Here is a 22,957-nt window from a genome sequence, read left to right as displayed (position 1 = left end):
ACAACATTTTGTTAAGCCCACCCAGGAAACCATAAGCTTCTAGTCTAATTTGGAAATCCTAATCAAACTATCCACAAAATGTAACCGATTGTTATCTACTCTTCAAGTAAACTGGATCAGAAAATTACCCATGTACCTCTACAATTTTCAGTTATTTAATGTTCTAGATGATGCTGTCAGTTATAAAGTTTAAACAGAAGATATTATTAAAAGAAAAGCAAAGGAAAAAATTATATCGATCTCCTCTTCATTTTAGTTTCTTGTATCACCGCAGCGGTGTAAACATTGGCTCTAGATTTTATTTTATTGTTAATCTAAAATTCTAGATACCCCTGTATACAAATCTTACTACCATTCTTAGTCATCCAAAAAATCATATTTGCATATATTTTCTCTCTACCGTCCGTATCCTAATGTTTGAACTAAACATCTTATTTCTTCTTTCTCTTAACTTCTGTTTGAATTCCAAAGTATTTTGCATACAATGGAATTCAATTCTGAAGTGCAAGTATATTGAGATTAAAAGATGAGAGAGAGAGAGAGAAAAAAAATTACATTTGATTGTCTGTGTGTGTGTGTGTGTGTGTGTGTGTGTGTGTGTGTGTGTGTGTGTGTGTGTGTGTGTGTGTGTGTGTGTGTGTGTGTGTGTGTGTAAAACTGTATTTGATTTTCTGAAAGATAATTACTTTATATGATTACCTGATATATATTGCTTTATTTGTTTCTCATACATGTTCAGATATGTAGATATTTTTGTCTGCTACTCTTTTTCTGTCTTTTCTGATTTTACTTCTTTCCTTCTGATATTGTTTTTGGTTTATTTCAATTCCAGTCATATAAAATGATTTAACTTTGACAAAAAATGTAATTTCAGACTGAAAACTCTCTCTGCTTCCTTATCATTATTTTTATTACAATATATTCCAATAGAAATAAAATAAATCATTAAAAAGCATGAATTTGTGTGATGCCATAAAGCTGGTATACAAGTACGCCAGTCTTTTTTATTTTATAAATTTTGTTCTATTTCTAAGCTAATTATATGTGCAGTCTCATATATTACTGAAAGTTTTCAAAATATAGAATAACAACATGTAACATTATATAGGCTGAGATTCATAGGTGAGTGCTGCATACCTGCATAGCACTAATATTCAAAGAGGTCCCTGTGCAAGGCAGCCCACAGGTAAGCCAACATGCATTGGCATTGCTTTAGACTCACCCATACCCTCACTGCATGTGGTAATTAACATTGCACTATGCACTATTCATCTATGCATCTAAAAGTAATATGCAGGGTTCAAAAAAAATGTTTTCATGATAAAAATAATTAGATTATCAAAGTATCTGTCAATAATAAACTTTTTATAAATCTTGGTTAAATAATGTAAACCATCTAAGACAAACCTAAATGGAACACGAAGCAGCACATAACACAATATCAGACTGTTACCAGCATTAGTTTACTTGTTAATACTCTTAAAGTTATTTTCTTATTTATGTACATTGTTTATGTGTCATAACAGCAGTTTATTTTTCTTTATTTAATCATTTCACAATTTCACATGGAACTTCAATTATACCTTAATAATTTGCAACCTCTTCTTCCTAAAGATAAATAAATTCACTTAAAAGGAGTGATAAAATATTATGTCTGTCTCATCTAGCATGTCAACTAGAACAGATGAAATTATATGTATAGCTAGCAAGTTATGTTAAACAAACATAGCTCACACTTCAGCAGACTGGCTTTATACTGCATGAAAATATATGAGAAAAAGCGGGTATGCATTGACTCCAAAGAACCTTGTTTTCAGAAGTAATGGATGAAAGCATTTTTGTATTGATAAGGTAGTGTGCACACCAAAACTCTCAAAATGTCATAAGACCAAGTGCAATGAAATAATTTGAAAGAGTAAGAAACACATTTTAAACAGTTACTGACTAGTGAGATTATGGGATGAATTAGTGAATTAATTATTAGACCCATATTATCAAGCTGTACGATATTTTGTTATTAATTCTGTTGTTAGTGTCAAAAATTATCTTAAACATTCTTTTCACCATATTAACACAAGAAGCCCATTCTATTTACCATTATTATAAAGTACCTAATGTACCTCTTACCTGTGTTCTGGTATACCAGTCTTTTTTTAGATTAAGCCATTATTGTAATATCAAACAGTCAGAGAATAAAGGTGTAATTTTCACCACATAGTTTGTCTTACCATCACTAAGCTAATACCTTATAAATATTATTGTCTTCTTAGAAATATAAACATTTATCTTATTATCTTTGCAAGAAGCTGTATAATGTTAAGAATCATACCCCCCCCCCCATTGCATAGAAGATACACTGAAATAACAAGACATCTCTTCGTTCTTCATTGTTAATTATTCTTTCTGTATGGAAGAGGCACTTCTCCTGCAATGTACAAAAATATGTCTTTTTCAAGGATTGCAACAGCTACACCATAAAAAAAATATTTTATTTAAAATCTTTCAAATGTTCGAGATATTACCAAGATATTTCAAACATCCTGTGATACCCCTGCACTGGCCCAGTAATCAAGGAGCCTCAGTCCTCACCACTGGCAGCAGCTAGGGGATGTACATACTGGTAGGATGACAAGTACATACGCAGTAAAATGCAATTTCCCTTAAGAGCACACAGAGACCACAGTCAGTCTTGGACTGGTTTCTGACTCTTTCCCCAGATCCCCAGTAAGACTCCCCACTGGCACAGCTATAGAGTTGAGACCTTAGCTAGGGTTCCAAGTGAAGTACTCTAACACTCTCTCTGTCCAACCAGTGCTTTGTGTCCCTGCCCAAGTAGCTGACACACACACTTTGGGATTTGATTTATACACACACACACATGCGCACACGTGCACACACACACACACACACACACACACACACACACACACACACACACACACACACACACACACACACACACACACACACACCTGGGAAGGCTGGCATAGGTTTGCTAGCTATCACCCCTTCTGCCCAGACTATAAGGTAGTTATCACTGCCACCATTACCCCTACTTATCAGCTACTACAAGGCTCTTACAAAGGGTGTCCAATCCTACTGTGTAATGTTACTATTAATCCAAATGGTAGTTTTGACCAAGCGCCAGGTTATTAGGAGTGGCATGTACAGTGTCACCAAATGCATATGCCAGTACTCTAGGAGCTTACATATGTCTTGCAAATATCAGCCAGAAATATAGGTTTAAATATATTTAATAATAAATAACAAAAGAACAAGACAATACTCAGTAACTCGACCCAGTAACTTCAGAGTTCAAAATCACCGGAAATATTTAAAAACAACATTGCAGAACAGTCTCAAATAAATACAGAAAACATCTAAACTAATCTTTACTATATTCCTATCTATATCTAAGAGAGATACTATGCCCTAAATCTTGCTTACAGACAGGCGAGTGCAGATGATGATGAGTGGATGTTCTTGCTATGGCCAAGACAAAATACAAAATGCCCAGTCTGTCTCTAACAGAGTTCTTAAATCAATATCATATTTTACTGCTGGGTTAGCCTGGATGACATTACTTTTTGTCACCTGTCTTCAGTTCCCAGACTAAAACAGAAACTAATAGAATTTAACATCTCTGTGCTAAAAAGACATATCTCTCAGATGTTTGCCAGATTTTGAAAGTCGTAAAACAATAAAACACTTTTACATTTGAAACCTAGTAATTATGTCTCTCCAAGACAATACAAAAAACTTGTAGCTCTAGACATTGTGTCTGCTACTGAACTGAGACTGAGAGATAACATCTTTTGTTTATGGTCCAGCTATAAAGTAACTTAACCTCAACTATTCTTAAGTTTTGCAAGTTAATCTTCTATGTTCCAGCAGGGTATGCTGTGGTTACATTCTTGAAGCTCAGTACATAACATATAGTTCTGTATAAATCATATCCTTATTCACAAATGGCATAGAATTATTTAAAAAATGCCATATAGGTGGGCTGGCAGTGTGACACATCCCTTTTAACTTCTATTCTGTATAACATTTTTTATAAAATGTTTAAATGCTAACTTGACAAATATAAATGAAACCCCACTGCTGCTTTACACCTTTATCTCATCCATATTTGTAGGACTGTTGATGCATGTTTTATTCTTTCTAAAACAAAATAAACAAGGCATCACTGACCAATCAAGCAGAACAGTACCATAACAAATATTTAGATGACTAGATGCATGACTACAAATTTTCACCAGGGATAAGTGAAACTTTACTCAATGAGGGATATTTTTAATCTCCTGTTAGTACTGGGTAATGTGGTAGAGCTTCTTGATAGTCTTCTTGGTTGCAAGCTAAGAACTTATGAACCGTTTAATCTGTAAATGAATGCACAGCTAGCTGTATTGAATAAGCACAATTTAACACTAATATGTGAGTTTGTAAGGGGAATGGCCTAAGAAGAAAAGAAGTGAATTTGTGTCAGAAAATGTAGTGAAAGTTGCTGTGAAAGCTTTAACTGTATATAGGATACTAAACACTCTGGCATCCATGGAAGCAGCTGCACACAATGTCAGTGAGTTACAACAGGATGCAGTCTGGTGCATTGTTTAATAAGGCAATTTGTGAATACACACAGCAAAAACATATGTTCATTGTTATGATCAAACTCATATTGCCAGTGATTGTTGGTTCCAGGACAAACACTGTAGGAAATGCAATAAGAAAGGTCATTTCAAGTTATTACTCAAACATATTAGTGGCAAAATGAGTGCAACAGAAAAACAGAAAATGCAGAAAAGGAAGAAGGCATTACATTTGCATAAAACAGGCACTGTAGTGACAATGATTCAATGTGTAAGGAAGGTGATGCTAAATATGAACATGGGAAGTTACAGCATTTAGGATAACATAATATGACTAAACAACACATACTATACCATTAGTGCTGTTCTCCATTTGTTCAAACTAAACCGCCAAAGGCAACCACACCACAGGTCCGCAGTACTTGAAACAAATGTTACTCCAAATAACTGATTGAATAAAAGTATTTATCAAATTCAAGCCAACAGAAGGAAATCAACTAAATGCCAATAGAAAAGAAATAAAGAGAATGAACCATACACCTGTTTTGGTGGTCACCCCACATTCTTCATGATATATATATATATATACATATATATATATATATATATATATATATATATATATATATATATACACATACATACATATACGGGTCCACTTCTTAATTTCGAAAGATCAGAATCTCCAGATTCATAATAACGAACCCACAATATTGAGCTTCTGAAATCTCAAAATTAAGAAATAAAAAAAAAAACCATGACAACTGCTAAAACTATGTTTTTGCAGGGGGGCATACCCCCCTGCACTTACTACACCCCCTGCAACCTAAATATACTAATTCTGAGATCGCTGAACATGAAGAGAATGGTAATGTACAGTACTGTACAGTGCAGAATGGGAATATTACCGTTCTCTTTACTGTAACGCGATCTTGGAGTTAGTATATTTAAGTTGTAGGGGTGTGGGGGTGCAGGGGGGCTTTGCCCCCCTAAAATAATATGGTTTTAGCAGTTGTAATTTTTTATTTTCTTTTATTTTTTAATTTTGAGATTTCAGAAGCTCAAGATTCTGGGGTTCGATATTAGGAATCTCAAGATTCTGATCTTTGAAATTAAGAAGTGAACCCATATGTTCCTGCTGCTACTGGAACTGTCTGGTATCTTCTTCCACAGTGTTCTCATTTCTAGCCTCCAAATCCTGATATTTTATGACTTTATGTCCCTCTGTACACAAGAAACTGTAGTCACTGGGTGTAGCAGTTTCAATGATCAATGCTATTTTTGTCTTCTTTTTATGGAACATTATATCTGGTTTTCTCGCATCTATCTTTTGAACTTTTGGTAATGGGTGCCCCCATGTGATGTAGACTTCATAATTTTCTAAGATGCTTTGTGGCTCATGTTTCCAGTGTTTTTCAGCCACTTCAATAACATAATGTTTGCACAATCTCCAGTGCAACAGTCTTGCCACATTATTAAGCCTTTCAGTATACAGTATATATCTGCCATTAATATGTCACAACCAAGGTGTGTGACTGTTTCCAGTTCTGTTTTATAAAACCTACATTTGTCTGTTTCTCCCACATGTTCAATGGACTTTGTAAGCCAATGTGTATGTAGCCCACTATCTTGGGCTGCCAATATAAACATTTTATCTTTTGGTTTGATTTCACCTCTCCTTAACCATTCCTGCATTTGATCCTGATCAACATGAGGCTCTTCCAGAAGTTTTCTATACTTGCAACTATATTTATGCATTTTCCACATTTCTTGCCTTCTAATCTGATCCATCATCATATATTCTTTCTTTTGTTTTTTGGCACATGCAGTTGCTGCCTGATTTTTATCTACTTCTAGTTTGATTCCCATTCCATCTTGGCATTGATATGTTTCTGCTAGACTAAGCAGGGAAATCATCTTTGATTTACTCTCCTCAAGTTTCAAAACTTTCATTATGTTTGGGTCTTGTGAGGTCAGCAGATATGTATTCAGTCCCATGATTGCAGATTTATACATGTAATCAGTTTCAAGGAGGCCCATATACCTCCTTCAGAACGGGGAATATATAATATTGGTATGCACTGATTTTTATAAATCATTTGATGAGCATGAAGCTTCTTTCTTCTTTTCTTATCTAATCTATCCAACACCTTTGGGACCAGTCAATCACTCCAAAACTGTAAGTTGGGACAGGAAGAGCAAATTGCTTTATAGCTTGAATTTTGTTCCTAGATGTCAACACTGTTTTCAGAATTAATTTAAGTCTTCTAAGTTTTATTCACATCTGTTCATGTTTTATTGTTCATCCTTCATCAATTCCCAATTATCTATACACTTCCTCTGGCTCAAGTTCATTTATATCGCATTCTTGTTCCAAACTGATGTTTTCCTGATGCTGCAGCTTTCCTACTTTAAAAGTTGCTTTTGCATATTTATCAAGACCAAATGACATCCTTATTTCATCTGAAAAAGTTTTGACTACTTGCTTTCAGTTCCTTATCTGATGAGCTATACAGTTTTGAAGCATTGGCAAACAGAAAGTGAGAAGTTTTTACACTTTGTTGTTTTCTAGGAGCCAAATTATAGCCATGGCCTAAACTGTTAAGTAGACAGCTTAATGGATTATGGGCAAGACAGAATAGCAGTAGTGACTGGGAGTTATCTGGAATATCCCCCTTTTAAATTTTATCCCTGGAATAATAATCTGTCCTTTATCATGGCTTAATTGCAAAGTGGTCTGCCACTATTTCATGATCACTGTAATGTAGTCAATCGGTGTAGAGTGTATCTTTTAAATTTTTAAGCACTCTTTTATCCATGAATGTGAGATACTATCAAATGCTTTTTTGTAGTCAATCCATGCCATACTTAGATTCTTCCCCTTTTTACAGTTCTCCATTATGACTTTATTTAGCAACAAATGATCCTTTGTTCCATATGACTTTCTTTTATTGCCCTTTTGTTCTATTGCCATGATTGCATTTTCTTCTAAATGACTATAAACTCTGTCGGCATCAATTCCAATGTATAGCTTATATGTTGTCGGAAGGCAAGTTATTGTTCTATAATTTTTAGAGTAGCTTGCAGGTTTTCTCTTAAGTAGGAATATTGTTTTTCTTGTTGTCAGCCAGGTTGATGTCTGTTTGGGGTGTGCATATAAATAGTCCTTATTCATGGCTAAATCTTCATGCAAAAATGTTAATACTTTTAACTGCATTTGAGCCTGGGGTTTTTCAATTAGAGGCTTTTCTTAACTTTATTTCAGTCACTCTGGATGTTACTTCATCCCATTTCATATCTTGTACCTTTGACCTTCTTATCCTTTCTTTTACTTCTTCTATCCATTTAGCATTTTTGTTATGTTCCACAGGATCTTCATAAATACTTCTCCAAAATGTATCTATTTCTTTTTTTTCTTTTTTTTTTTTTTTTATGGTCTTTCAATTCCAATTCTCTATAAAACATTTTTGGGTCATTAATAAATTGCTTGTTTTGTATGGTTCTTTATATTTATCTGTGTATCTTCTACGTTTTTCTGCCTGTGCAGATATTTTTAGTTATTATTTGTGATAGTGCATGATAAATCCTGATCAGTTATAATATTACACATTGCTTTTATCACATCAATCTTTTTAAGTATTTTTATTGATCTGTTCCCTCTTCTATGCTCTTCTAACGGTGACTCTTCTTGTCTTAATTGCTTTGCAGTTTTCTCTATTCGATACTTCCATGGTGGTATTTGATTTCTCCCCTTCCTTTCCCTTACTACCCTGTGTTCTTGTAGTAGAATCTGTTATTAATTTAGCTGCACAGTAATATATCCTGTTTACTTCTGTTATATCACATTGATCTCTATGGACAGTCCTAATTACTGTGTTCATTTGTTTTATCAGACTTCTAGCTTTTTGGATTTTATTGACCTCTGCAATTTATTTCTTTCATTGATCTTAATATGTCTATTCCTAGTAAATCAAGCAACTCTTTTAGCTCATCTTCTTCTAAACTGAGGGCAACTTTTTTCTTCTCCATTTGCTGCAGGCATTCTGTAGAAAGTTCTATAGCATTTTCCTGTGACACATTCTCTTCAATTTCATCCTGTGCCATCTGTTGCTCTGTCATATTGGAACTCAGTAGCCTATCACTCCTCATCATTGACTGCATCAGAGTTGCCACAGTTTCCTGTTCCTTCCCTTGCCATCCAGCTTCAAATGAATGTTTATACTGGTTTCCTGTGGAAGGCTCTAAATATCTTCATATGGCAAATGACCAATTGCTTTCCATTCCACTGGTTTCTCTTTAATTTGGCTGTCCATTATTGTATCCTGCTGTGGTGCTTTCTAAGTTAGATTTTCTACACTGAATCCTTCACTTCGCAGATACTCCATAACCTCAATTTCTATTTCTTTAACTTCTCCATTACTAATCTTCTTTTCTACTTTTCCTCTTTGTCTTTTATTTTTTTGTATTGTAAAGTTTTCCATGTCTGGATTCCTTTGCCTGTATTGCTCTTCAATCATCTTTGCTGATGCTCTTTTTGTATTGATTAGTTTTGCTTTCTCCGTTGCGTAAATACTACACCACATTAAATATCTTTCTGTTTCCCATGTCCATATTTCTTCTTTAGATGTCTCCTGATCTTCCTGTTTCTCCTTAGTTTGGGGACTTGTTCCATCATGCTGTGATGTAACCTGTTAGACCTTCTACACCAAATATTTCACTTCGCAGGCATTCCATAATGTCAGCTTCTATTTTTTTTAACTTCTACTTTACTAATCTTCTTTTCTACATTCCCTATTTGTGATATTATTTTTTTTTGTATTGTGAAATTTTCCATATCTGGATGCCTTTGCCTGTATTTCTCTTAAAAATATTTTTGGGACTGCCTTTTTTGTATTGATTAATTTGGCTTTCGACTTTGCATAAATATTGCACCATATCAAATCTGGCTTTCTTTCCTATGTCCATATTTTTGTATACTTTTCAAAAATCACTAGGTTTTGTTGTTTATATTTTTGCACTTCCTCAGATGCTTCTTTTTCAAAACAGATAAGTGTTTCTTGGTATTTTAATGTTTTTCACACATCTGTTGTATTAATGAACACAAATTTTTATTTGAAGCTTCTGGCAGTTTTTCTTATGGTAGTACTTTTCTTTCCGCTAATTTCTCTCTTAATCTTTTTGTATATCTTGTGTCTGGAAATTCTGGGCTTTTTGCATAAGAGTAACAATAAATAATTTATTTCTTATCCTCAATAGTCCACTCTATCATCTTTCTGTAGCCTATCAGTTTTTGTAATTTTTGCGGACTTTCTTCATTCTACAACAGGGGGCCATTCTCCTCGTGGGCCTGGCCTAACTCCATTGTAGGAATGTTTCTGTGTTTTGAGGATTCTACACTGTCATTTTTTCCAGTCCTCGCACCAGTGCGCCTACCAGGACTGGGCAGTTTTTTATCCTGGGACTTGTGCAGCCAGCTATCTTTTTTAATTTTTGACCTACATCTGTCAATGATATATGCTATATAAAATACAGTCTATATATCATTGTCGTCTTGGTGAGATTTTGTGAAAAACAGGGTCCACCTCGTGAAGGTACTCACCAAGACTTCAGGCTGAATTTAATTTCAGCAATACTACTCTCCTTTGCTTGCTGACTTTCTTACTGTATAAACTCGCTCATTTCTTGAAATACCTTTTCATTACTTGGCAAGGATGGTGTTATAGTATTTGTTAGTGCTACAGCTAAGGCATACAGAACATCCTATACATATTTTTAAGAAGTGTGACGTTATAGTCCATAACCTGGGAAATGACAAATGATATAGAGTTTTAGATCAACTCGTATAAATGTAAAATAACATGCCTGAGCAGAATGTAGCATTGTAAACTTTTCCAGTATGATTTCAGAGTGAGAAAGTTTAAGTTGGCGAAAGGGTTTCACCTCTACCACAACAATAGACTTTAGGGTGGGAGATGCTGATTTGGGGCTAAACAGTTTTATCACTACAGCTGGGTTTGTAGCTATCTAAACAAATGTGCTCAGAGGATTCTGGAAGACAGTATCCTCTTCCATCAAAAGATGTTCAGCTTTTCATTTTTAGCCATTGCATCTGTGTAATAAAACTTTAGAAATCTAGAATTGATTTTGGCTTAGTATCTTACACAAATAATTTTTCTAAGATATAAAAGCAAGCTGAGAATAACATGTGTTTCCTGTTGAGTGCATTTTATTAAGGCCCTTTTTGGAACATTCAAATATACAGATCATTTGCTTTGAGCAATGTTTAAAATCAGCTGAGGGACTTTGGTATTACTTCATACTTTGGAACTCAGGTAATTGAACACTGATCGATTTCCTAGTTCCATTTTGATACAACACTACTTTGATGGTTCATTTTCTGTAACACACATGTTACTCATTCAAAGATGACTCAGACATCTTTTTTATCTTTAATTTTCTAAGATTATACAGCACATAACATTACAATGTGGCTGTAGTATAAGGAAGCTGTAATCAAGTGCAAATGCATTGATGCATGTAGCAATACGAATCATAAGAGATTGGTTAGTGCTGATAGCTAGTGTTTCTCTTTCATTAAGATTACACTATATGGAAATAGTTAAAAGTACACCACAGTAAAAATAGCACCATAGGAATACTATATATCTTGTGCAATAGTTAGTGCATGGTGCATGTTATGGTGTGAGTATAGGTGAATTGGAGAACATTTGAAGCGTACATATTATCTCAAGAACATACAGCCCGGTAAGGAATGAGCAACATCAGGCATATATTGTGACCAAATGTATTATAAAACAGAACACGCAGCATTCTCATTAGCACTCTGCTGTTGCCAAATTGTTAACATAAGTAGCAAAAGAACTGAGACTGTAAAAGGAGTTCTTCGAAAAGTGTAGCAGCCTACTTTGCAGTAGTTCAAATAACAAGGGAATCAGAGGATAAAGGAATGCTTCAAGTTTCTTCAAAACTATTTCTTCAATTTAGTAATAGGCAGAGAGTATTTAAGTTTGTCTTGACAGTTACAGAGGAGGGAAAACTCCTGAACCCAGCAAGACAGCAGTTCCAGGGACGTGGAATTCCCTGCCAGTCTCACTACTGTGGCTATAAGAAGTTTCAGAAGTAGTGAGTCACCAACCTTACATACCCTTCATGGTTCAGAACAGGCCACTTTTGTCAGTGTTCATCCATAATTCAGAGTGTGTGTGTGTGTGTGTGTGTGTGTGTGTGTGTGTGTGTGTGTGTGTGTGTGTGTGTGTGTGTGTGTGTAGATGGGTGTACTTGTGTGTGTAGATGGGTGTACTTTACAAGAGCGAAATACCAGTAGACCAGATTTCAAAATGTATTCAGTGGAGATTTCTCAAGTGAATAATTACAATTATTTTCAGTTTTAATATTTATGTTTTTGAAGGAGGGCTGTGCCCCCCTGCACCTCCCCATGGGGTCTGCTCCCCCCAAACCCCCCTGCATATTAAATATACCAAATCCGGGATCCTAATACAGTGCAGAAATGAGCAAATTTCCTGTTCTGCTCAGCTCAGCAACAGCTGGCATTTTAACCGTTCAATCTTGTGGAAGATGGTAAAGTGAAGTTTCACTTTTCTGACAATTTGGCATTGTTGTCTCAGCATTTCAAAAGTCGGTCTACTGGTATTTCGCTCTTGTAAAGTAGACCTGTGTAGATAGATATAGATAGTGATATATCGATATAGATTGATAGATAGTTTTTGACTATACGTAGTATAATCATCTATCAAAATCAAAAATCAAACCAAAATTGATTGATATAAAAAGACTGAAATAAAAATATTGAAACAACACATTTTTTTGCAGGGGGCAAGTCTGCATTCTGTAATCCTATGGCTATTTGATCTCTTGTACCAGCAATACAAGTCTTCAGTTTTCTGAATGCTTAATCAAAGAAAAGATTCTCAAATACAGTGGCACAATAGATACTAAATAATGAGAGACGTGCTATTTTTTCTTGAAAATTATTGTTTTGGGTATAAACAGCCTGTTTTCCTATGTTATGTTTTTACTGAATGGTACTCATGCTGCAAGAAATATGACTTAAAGCCCAGGACTCTTTTTTTGAGATGGGATGTCTATGCTACAGATTACAGTAAAATTGAGCACAGAGCAGCAGAATCTAAATGAAAACACCTGATATATTATTAAAACTAGAGAGCTCCAATTGCCTGTCATAGAACAGAAAGAACTTATCAGGCTTCAGGATTCCTCATAGATGCCAGATGGTGGATTTTCCACACAGTAGAAAACTGAGGGATAATCAGTAGAATATGGGAAGACCTACTTGAAGAAAGACTTGGCTTTACCAAAGAGTATTTTAAAATTTTGATAGGGAAGCTCTATTTACAGTAAAAATGTTTATAGATAGAGGTTATAACATAGATAATATAGTAAGTGTTCTTCGGAAGGTTATATATAAGCATAAAAATGGTATAGAGACTGGTTGTAAAGGACTAATTAAAAAACTGGACAATAATGAGACAGATTATTTCTCATTTTTTTTAGGTAAGACATTTCTTGAACCTTGAGTATTAAAGAACAGGGTTGTGAAAAAAGGGAGATTTACTTTGTAAACATTTTCATAGTTCTTAGTGATAAGATTATTAAACTTCTCAATTATTTTTGGCCTATGTTGTTGAGAAGTAGTGAGATGGCCAAATTATTGCACGTGAGTCCACTAGTTTCTTTTAAGAAAGGTCATACTATAGCTGACCTGGAGGTTCACAGCAAATTTGTAAAGCCCAATGTGAGGTACTTTTCAATGTGGGAGGTGTTCTATTTGTAGACAGTTGGTTAATAGTTTCTCCAAAAATTAATGGAATAGGCTTTAGTCTTAACCAAGCTTTTCATGTGATACAACTGGAATTATTTATATTTTAAGATGTTCATGTGATAAGTTTTATGTGGGAAGAAGCCAGAGGGCATTTAAAGTTAGATTTCAAGAGGACATAAGAGACATTAGAAATATGTGTTGTGAAAGGCATCTAGCTATGCATTTTAAAGCTTACTATCAAAGTAATCTCAGAGGTTGTGTTGTCAATGTACAAGAACTGGTCTCTCTTAAAGACAATTTGTTGTACAAAGAGGCAATGTTTATTTTAAAATAGAATACTGTGGCACCGAAAGGGTTAAATAAGGAGTGCAATTGGAAGTATTTAATTAACTAAGCTAAAGATACCCAAAAAATACTCTGGACCAGGGAACCCCCATTTATGTTCAGAGCAATTCACCAGTTTTGCATGTGTTTTAAAGTAAAAGAGTTAAGAACTTCAGCATACCTTCCTCAAACTGAACAGTTAATGAAGTACGTTAAAAAAATTGAAATGTTTGCTAAGAGGGCTGTAGAACAAAATGGTGAAAGCTGTGATCTGTTACTTCCTAACCTCCTGTTTACTTTAAGGGAAGTACTCCAAGCTTTAACAGAATTTACCTCATTTGAGTTACTATATGGGAGACATCCCTGAGGTTTGTTGGACATAGTGAAGGAAACCTGGGGGGAAAGAAAAGAAAATTCCATTTAAAAGTGCAAAAGTACACTACACGAACTTGTAAGACATGCTGAAAATTGGTATGGCAATAGTGAAAAAGCGCATGCAAAGGCACAAGAAATTTAACCAAGGGTGTATAACAAGAATTCCAAATTCGAGGAATATAAAGCAAGGGGCAAAGTATTTCTGTCATTACCCTCTGCTGAGAATAAATTCCTTGCAAGGCAGGAAAGAACATCTGGGATAGTAGTAAAAGCAAACGGTGAATTATAAAATAAGGCAAACTGGAAAGAAGAAAAAAAGGGGTGGATATATCAGATAAATATGGTAAAAGCATGGAGGGAAGTTGATGCTTCTGTTGTCAGCCTGCCAGTTGAGATAGTATTCCCTGCTACTTCCTACTAGAATCTATCAGTTTTTCAAGTACATGAAACATTGCCTACGGCCCAGAAACAAGAGAGAAAACTACCTGATAATACAAACTTAATTCATCATCATATTGAAATTGAGCAAGACAGGACTATAAGTCTAGAAGTATATAACATAGAGTCCCAAAGAAAGGCAATAAGATGCTTAAATTGATAGTTACTGAGGAGTTCCAAAGGGAGTACACCAGTCTGATTTTCTTTGTCACTAAATCAGATGGCTGCATAGCATTTTATAGTGACATCCTAGAACTGAATGAGATAACCAAATGTGAAACTTCAAATGTCCTTTGTGGATGAGCTGATGGACAGGTTAGGCAAGCAATGTTTTTGATCACTGTCTTAAATGAGTAAACAGTAAAACAATAGTTAATACATTTTAAACAATAAGCATAAATACACTTTATGTCAATATAAGTTAGTTTCAGTTTGATAAGGATTTGTTGCACCTGTTAAGGAAGATGTACACTCCAGAATAAAAATGTTATTCAGTGTTACATTTGAGGACAAAAAAATGAAAGCGGATTTATGATTAACACATAATGCAATTTGTTACAAAGTTTTATGGTAGAAAAATTATGTAAATGTTGAGGTTGACAATAAGTGTAGGAGGTACTATGAGCAGTACTGTAGACAGCAATTATAGCAGGAGGAGTATTAGAGCCGTTTAGTGACTAGAGAGGCTATATAGAGAGTATTGAGGCCCAAACAAGAGCTGAGAGAGAGGAAGCCTTAAGATTATCTTAGAAGAGAAGTTTTGTCTGATGCACAGTACCAGTTGCCAAATAAAGGCATTCCTAACTCAGGGTTGTATGCACAAAGACAGAGATGATTTCCTCTCATGAAAGGCAGGGAATTTTATCAGGAGTAAAATACTCTTGGTATTGGCCAGCTAGTGGATTTATTGCAAAACCAAAGGCTAAAGGAGTAAAAGGAAGACTACAGGAACACTCAAGTGAAGCAACACTGTTTGAAAGTTTTGTACATTTCTTGTAGCATATCTTCAGTAACTGTAAATTTTCTTTTAGAATGTGGAGGTTTGCTCCCCTGGCATCTGCCTGGTCAGACGTTGCCATTCAACAAATACAAACAGTATTTAATCTGTTGCCAGGCTTTTCTGCCCTTGTATATAATTACATCATCTGTTTTTAAATGTTTTTCAATCTGTTGCACAGCTTTTCCTTCCAGGCCTCAGATGAAAATGGGCCATTGACTAAGTTGGACTTTTCCAGTTACTAAAGGGCAAACAAATAAACTCCATCTCAACTGTCTCACTCATCTAAAATGCAGATTGTATGATATTATCTGCATGGTGCAAATGAATAAAGCCTTGACAGAGACTAATGAAACCCAAGATCGGCTAGTCATTCAGTAAATTAAGAAATTAATGAGAGGAGGCAGGATTGAAAAGCTTCTTTTCACACATCCTGTGAGGAGGGAGGGGTATCAAGCCTGTTGCAGTGTTGACACCTACAGGCGAGAGAGAGATGAATATCATGTAGCACTAGGGGATGAGGACATGCTTGGCTCTGCTGAGTCATGTCCATCTAGTATCTTATAAGGTTCCTATCAGAAGACCGAAGATGCATTTTGTCAAATGCGTCTTGGTCGAACTTCAAATGTTGAAAACACAAAATGTCAAAGCATCATATAAGCAAATTCTTTCCATGGGAAAGAAGTCGCTTGGCCGCTTCCATCACTTTGCCGTTTTTAGCACTGTAGTGCGATCTTGGAGTTGGTATATTTAAATGGGGGGGTGAGGGCACCGCCCCCCACATTGGGGGGGGTGTGGGGGCGAAGCTCCCCACTTTATGTAATGTTTGAATGTGTTTTGGTTTTTGGTTTTGTTTTTTGGGAACAGCGATTTTTTTTTTCCCTGGGAAAAAATCGTTGTTCTGGTAATTCGATGTGTTGTGAATTTGAATTTTTGAGTTTGATATAACAACGTTCAATCATTTGATCATTCGTTGTTATAATATAGACCCTATCTTATACTGGGTGTGGACAGAAACATTCACACCCATAGAGGAATGCATATGAAGGGTAAAATACCACATGGCTGCTTGAATGACAACCATACATAAAATTGCTTTTACCCAAATTATGGGGAAAAAAGTGGCAGTAATAGCTACAGCTGGATGACTGGTAGACATAGAGAGACAGAAAAAGAACATAAAAATATAACAGACTGCATTTTTCAGAGACAGAGGGAAATAGTCCTATAGAAAGAAAGAGTTTGGATGTTCTTCTTTTCTCTGTGATTTTGCAGTCTCAGAGTCAGTATATATAAACAGAATGGGTCAAAGTAGGTAGGGAATAACAACAACAAAAAAATCCCCTCAAATGAAATGTGGATGGCCAAGAACCCCAGGATAGATACCCTTAGGTTCCAAGACTAGCCTCAGCAGATTACAGAGTTAAGTCTGCGGGATTAATAGTAGCTGACAGACCCAGCATGGATGTGAGTCACTGAGATGATATGGGGAGGGCCCAAAAAATATATAAAAAAAATTAAAAAAAAAAAAATATATATATATATATATATATATATATATATATATATATATATATATATGTGTGTGTGTGTGTGTGTGTGTGTGTATATATATTTGTTAACTCTTCAAATGAATATAAACAGTTGAGTTGCGTCCCTAGTGTCAAGGTTTTTGTTGACTGCCATTCTAAAAACTGACAGGATTCTAGTCTTCTGCATATATTATCTTTCATGTTTGATGGCAGGTCCCCCACTCATCTTGCAGTAGTTTGATGTGAAATCCACAGATTTCATACTGGCGACCATTTCTCTAGCTAGACCACATCAGTAAATATAACAAGGTGGGCTTTGACAACATCACCATATGGAAATGTCTCCCCTCCTTTTACTATCAGTTCTACTATTAAATAGCTGACTTCCTGTGCTACTTCACTATTCTTAGTTTACTACTTTGAAAAAACAAGTGACTGCTGGCTGCTAATACCCTATTTCTGACCTTTCACGTTGTCTGTCCACAGTTGTCCACTGATGCTGTCAAATTTAGCCGTATGCTTTGAGTGTTTTATGTTACATTCCTTGTGCACAGCTACACTTTGCTTCCAAATGAAACACAAATTGGCATCATGGTGTTCGGTAATGAAATAGTCCTCAGACCATCACCTTTTGAAGCCATGATTTTTATTATCAATCTTTTTTTTCTGGCAGCAGACAGAATTGTCATAAGAATCCGTGGAAATAAGAAACAAAAGTGACAGGCATGAGCTTAATCTCACCACCTTCCCTTTCACCCCTAAGTGGTTCTCTAAAACACATTGTACAAGAATGCTGTTTCTGTAAAGCTGCATATAGTATTCCTAAATTAGTCCCCAACAGCAACACCAGGATCATTTTAACAGCAATCACTGCCTTCACTTTCACACATAGTCTGCCTGCCCCACTATCTGCCACCACAAAAACAGAAAATGCACTTCTCTCAGCCAACTAAAGGAAACTTTGGCAGTTGGTGCAGAGGATTAAGGAATGGTTAAAGAGCTGTTTTATGTCATCCAGGGTTTGATTCCTACAGCCTTCATTTCCTAACTGTGTGACTCTTGGCAGGTCACTTAACCAGACAGAGCTCTCAGGGTGAGTCTAAATAAGGTCCATGAAGATCAGTGTGCTCTACCCCAGTAAACAAAAATAAATAAAACAAACTTTCTAGAATGCTTACATTTGAAACACAAATCTGTGTACTATCAGTTTTCATAGAATATATACCGAGTCCATGTTTTTGACATTTCTTCAGTGACATTCCCTAGAGAACCTAATTAAGGCACACTTGCTGCTCACCAAAAAATGCAAACCGTTATATCACTGAAAACAATAGTAAACATCCACACCTTCATAAATGGCATCTGAATGCCTATCCAGCATTTTGTGATCCTAACAGTCATAAATCATGGTATGTATGGTATGGGGTTACCTTTAGTACGTCGACAGCCCACTACATTGAATTCCACTTCACCGACACGGCAAAACATCAACAAATGAAGAGTCAAAGTTTCCCACACGGTAAGTTACCGTTTGGCCATCCAGAACTGAAAAACTGACATTAAACCAACTACACACCCCCCTAACTTAATATTCCAACTCCGAGAATGCACTACTGCGGGGGTATGTTACAAAGTTCAGGTGGATGGCCAAAGAGTAACTTACCATGTGGGAAACTTCGGCTCTTCATTTGTCGATGTTCTGCCATGTTGGTGAAGTGGAATTCGATGTATTGGCCTTTCGATGTACTAAGGGTAACCCATGGTATGATATCATTTTGCTCCCCACCCAAATGCCTGCTACACATCAGTGGACAGAATAGCAAACTTTTTTATATCAGCCTTGCATTCCATAACCATTTGTGCTTGAATGTGAGTGGCACAAACACAATGCAATAACAAAATACATCAATGGGTAATTGTGAATATATTAATTGAAAATGTATCTTAACTGGCTGCCAAAAGAAAAAGAAAATCTTGTACAGCATGAGACATGCTGTCCTGAAAGCTGCAAACACTTTTACTCATTTGCTAAGTGGGGAAGCCCACTAGGCATTTTAAAAAGGTTAGTTGCAAGACTGCATGCTTAATTATTCAGAAATCACAATGGCTGCAATGAGAAACTCATGAAATGAAACTCGAGACAATGAAATAAAGTTCATTATTAGCTAACCTTCTTAGCTATTCAGAAACCACAATATATGTGAATGGAGACTCTGGGAATTAAACCCAGGACAACTGGATGAAGCAGTCTACCAGCTAACCCTTTCTCTGGGCAAATTTAGATATTTAACATGTCAATACAAGGGTCACTGATATTTAAAATAACATTTGGCAATAGTTCTTTACATGTGGTAAGTGTTGAGATGTATAGCTATCAGTCCGAAGCCTTCATTATGAGAAGCCTGTGTGTCTGATAAATATCTTTCATGTCAGTTTCACTTGTCAGCCTATACCATACAGGCACACACACACACTCATGTTCTGCCATTAGCATTTCTGATTTCTTGTATTACTGCATAAAAAATGTGTTTCAAATTAATCTCTTTATCTCAGTTATCTAGGTATTCAGTTCAAAAGTAATTTTAACCAGCAGAAACACTGTGGGGAGATAGAGTCAACAACGCTGTGCAGCTACAGGGAAACAGCAAACTACTTAGAAACTTTGTTTAGTTTTGAACCGTAAATGATAATAACATTTGTTGTGCCCATTTAATGCAAATGAACCATTGCAAAGAATTTTGATCATCTGAAACATAGCTCATTTTAAATGCAGCAACTTTTCATGTATTTATTTATTTTTTATTTATTCTTTGTTGTCCCGATTAGTCCCAAAGCCCTGTGTCCTCTTCACAGGTGAGACCCAAATTGATATTCATACTAACTAAGGAAAATTTGACCAGGGCACTGGCAAACTTCTCCTACTCTGGGGCAAAATAATTAAAATGATTACTGTATAAAGATACAGGATGCTTAAATGTAAACTAACAAAAATAATGTATATATTGTATATATTGTAAACAATGTAAATAGTGTAAATAAGAGGTTCTGTTCAATAAAGAACCCCCTACTCTTTTGAATATCTTTTGAACCCATTGCATCTTATCAGTTTTACCACCAGCAGCAGTGTTTAAGAAGAGAGCAAAAGAAGCTAGACAGAGAGCTGTTGAATTCAGCAGACAATCAGTAGTAACCACACAATCACAATATTCTAAGTGCAACCCAAGGAGCATTTAATAGCACAATATGTAACTGTGAAGTCTCTAGAATTAGAAATGCATCCTCAGAGGCAGCCAAAAATGAAGCCTAAACCAAATGTAATATGCAGTACTGAAACAGGAAACATATACTACAGATCTCTTCATTTACTAACTAGGTTAGTTGCCTTACTAGAGGCAACCCTGGAACCCTTTCCACTTAAATTATTCAAAAATCACAACACATGCAAGTGGAAACTCAGGGAATCAAACCCAGAGCAACAGAATGATGCTCAATAGCAGCTCACACTCTCTGTTATACTGAAACATACTGGGGAAATAGCCTTACAGACACACAAGCTTGCATAGTTAAAATGTCAAAATTTGATTGTTGCTACTTAAAAGTAAAGAGCTCTACATTTGGTTAAGTGTTAACATGTGATAGGTTAAAAACTTTCATGACTGGAAACTTCTGTAACTGATAAATATCTTACATGTTAAACTCATTTGTCTGAAAAAACGTATTCATAGTGTATTCACACAGGAATGAACACCTGTGTTATGATTCAGCCTTATTTCACTTATTACCGCTTGAAAAAATTTGTAATCTGTTTGTCTCACTTATCTAGGCATTCAATTTAAAAGGAATTGTAATAGCAAATAAAACAGTGAATACAACACATTTCTGGTACCCAAAGCATTGTTATTGTCTGAAACATGAATGTACTGACTCTACTGAACCCATTACAGCAGACTGGTTGCATCACCTGAAACTTTAGAAAAATGTCTAACCCAAAAGACGAAGCCTTTGTTCACTGCCCATCTTATTATACAGTCAACAGTATCTAGAGGACCACAACACCTTAGCTGTAGGTAGGTGCAGCCATAACTCTCAGCTGCTATGATTTACACACAGGACTATGAATGTTGTCCTCACATGGGCCATGCTCCTCCTAGATTTACTTTCATTAAAATGTTAGATTTGCATAAGGATTCATATATTACTAAGTTATAAAACAAAGTTTATACAAATAAGTAATGGCACTAAAATGGACGAGTAACTCAACACCTTCTGTTATTAAATTTGTCAGTCGGTATAAAGGATAAAGGCTATGTCCTGTGGTGCAGGGTTTGATTCCCTCAGCCTTCACTTGTCTACTGAGTAGTCTTGAGCAAGTTACTTAACTAGACTGTGCTTTGGGGTAATTGGTAATTTAGGCTAGGCTGCTTAATGGTCACCTGGACTACATGCCTAGTAACTACCTATGAACCTGAATGTAAAGAAATGCTCTTCTTTTTCACCCTCTGCTATGATTTTTAAACTCAAGTGCTATGATTTTTAATACAAAAAGGTTTAGAGATAGGGCTTTCCATATGGACAATCAAAAAAAAAAAAAAACAGGCAAGGCCTTGGCAAAAAAAATCACTTCTCGATGGTTAACAGCAATGAGCAGTGGTAGTCCAGCGGAAGGAGGCAGCTTCAATTCACAGTTTGTTAAACTTCAACAAACTTCTTCATTTCAAGTATCCATGATCAGCCAACAAAACTGGCATGCTGTCTAGCAAGAAATAACATTAAATATTCCCTATTTTCAGAATTTGTATAAATATGGTTATTTCATTCCAATTAACCACATTGAAAGTAATAGTAATCAGTCAAAAAAGCTGAGAAGTAATTTACCAAAGTACAGTATTAGATATTCCCAGTTTTGAGATGTTTTGCAGTGTCACAATTGCAAACCAGCATTTCTGTTATTATTATTATTTTTTTTTTATTATTTTTCACTTCTCCACTTCTGGCTTCAACTGCAGAAAGGAAACACCAGCAACACACAGAAGAAGCTGTCCCCTCTTTTACATGTAGCCCTTGTAAAGTAATGCTGTTACTCAGATTTTTCTCCAAGCAATCACCAGCAATTTATTTTTATTTATTTATAGTTTTTCATTTTACATTTGTTGACCGGGCTAGTCTAACTGGATACATGTCCATTTTCAGTAGAGGCCCGGGGAGAAAAGCTCCAGGAAAACATACAAAATTAATAGAGGATATAACAGAAACAATGTAAACAGCAGTAATTGTTACATAAAAACATTATACCAAAAAATTGATTACATTTTTTTTTTCTTTACAGAAGATGAACTACTCTTAGTAACTATAGCATAATCAAAATATTTTAAGGGTAGTATACTAAAGAAAGTATAATATACTTGTAAACATTGAATTTATATGCAAAACTTAGTATATAGAAGCATTATAGGAAGGTTGTAGTAGATGTAGGTTGAAAATTAGAGTCAAGAAAAAATGTTAGTCAGGGTTGGTACAGGAGCATAATCAGTGGTTATTGAGAAATAGTTTTAGATTTCTTTTAAAAAGTGGGAGTGAGGTCTGAGATGTGAGGTCAGGCGGTAGTTGATTCCATACTTTTCCGACAGAGTTAGAGAACAAGGAGCCACCTGCTGAGTTTTTTGATTTGGTAGTATTCATCAGCATTTTGTTTGAGGAGCGTAGATTCTTGAGATAATTATAAGGTGTAATGAGGCTAGAGAGTGTAGGAGTGTTGCCGGGTTGATACAGGGTCTTATGGGTTATAGTAAGTTGGTGGGATTGAATCTGATTAAGAAATTCTAAACAGCCTAGTTGTTTTAGATTCAGACAGTGATGAGTTCTGAAAGGAGAGCCTGTAGCA

Source organism: Protopterus annectens, chromosome 12.part0 (assembly GCF_019279795.1).
Source record: "Protopterus annectens isolate FY-2018-M chromosome 12.part0, PAN1.0, whole genome shotgun sequence".
Classification (NCBI taxonomy): Eukaryota; Metazoa; Chordata; order Ceratodontiformes; family Protopteridae; genus Protopterus; species Protopterus annectens.
The sequence above is the reverse complement of the archived record's forward strand: the minus strand, read 5'-3'. Positions refer to the sequence as shown.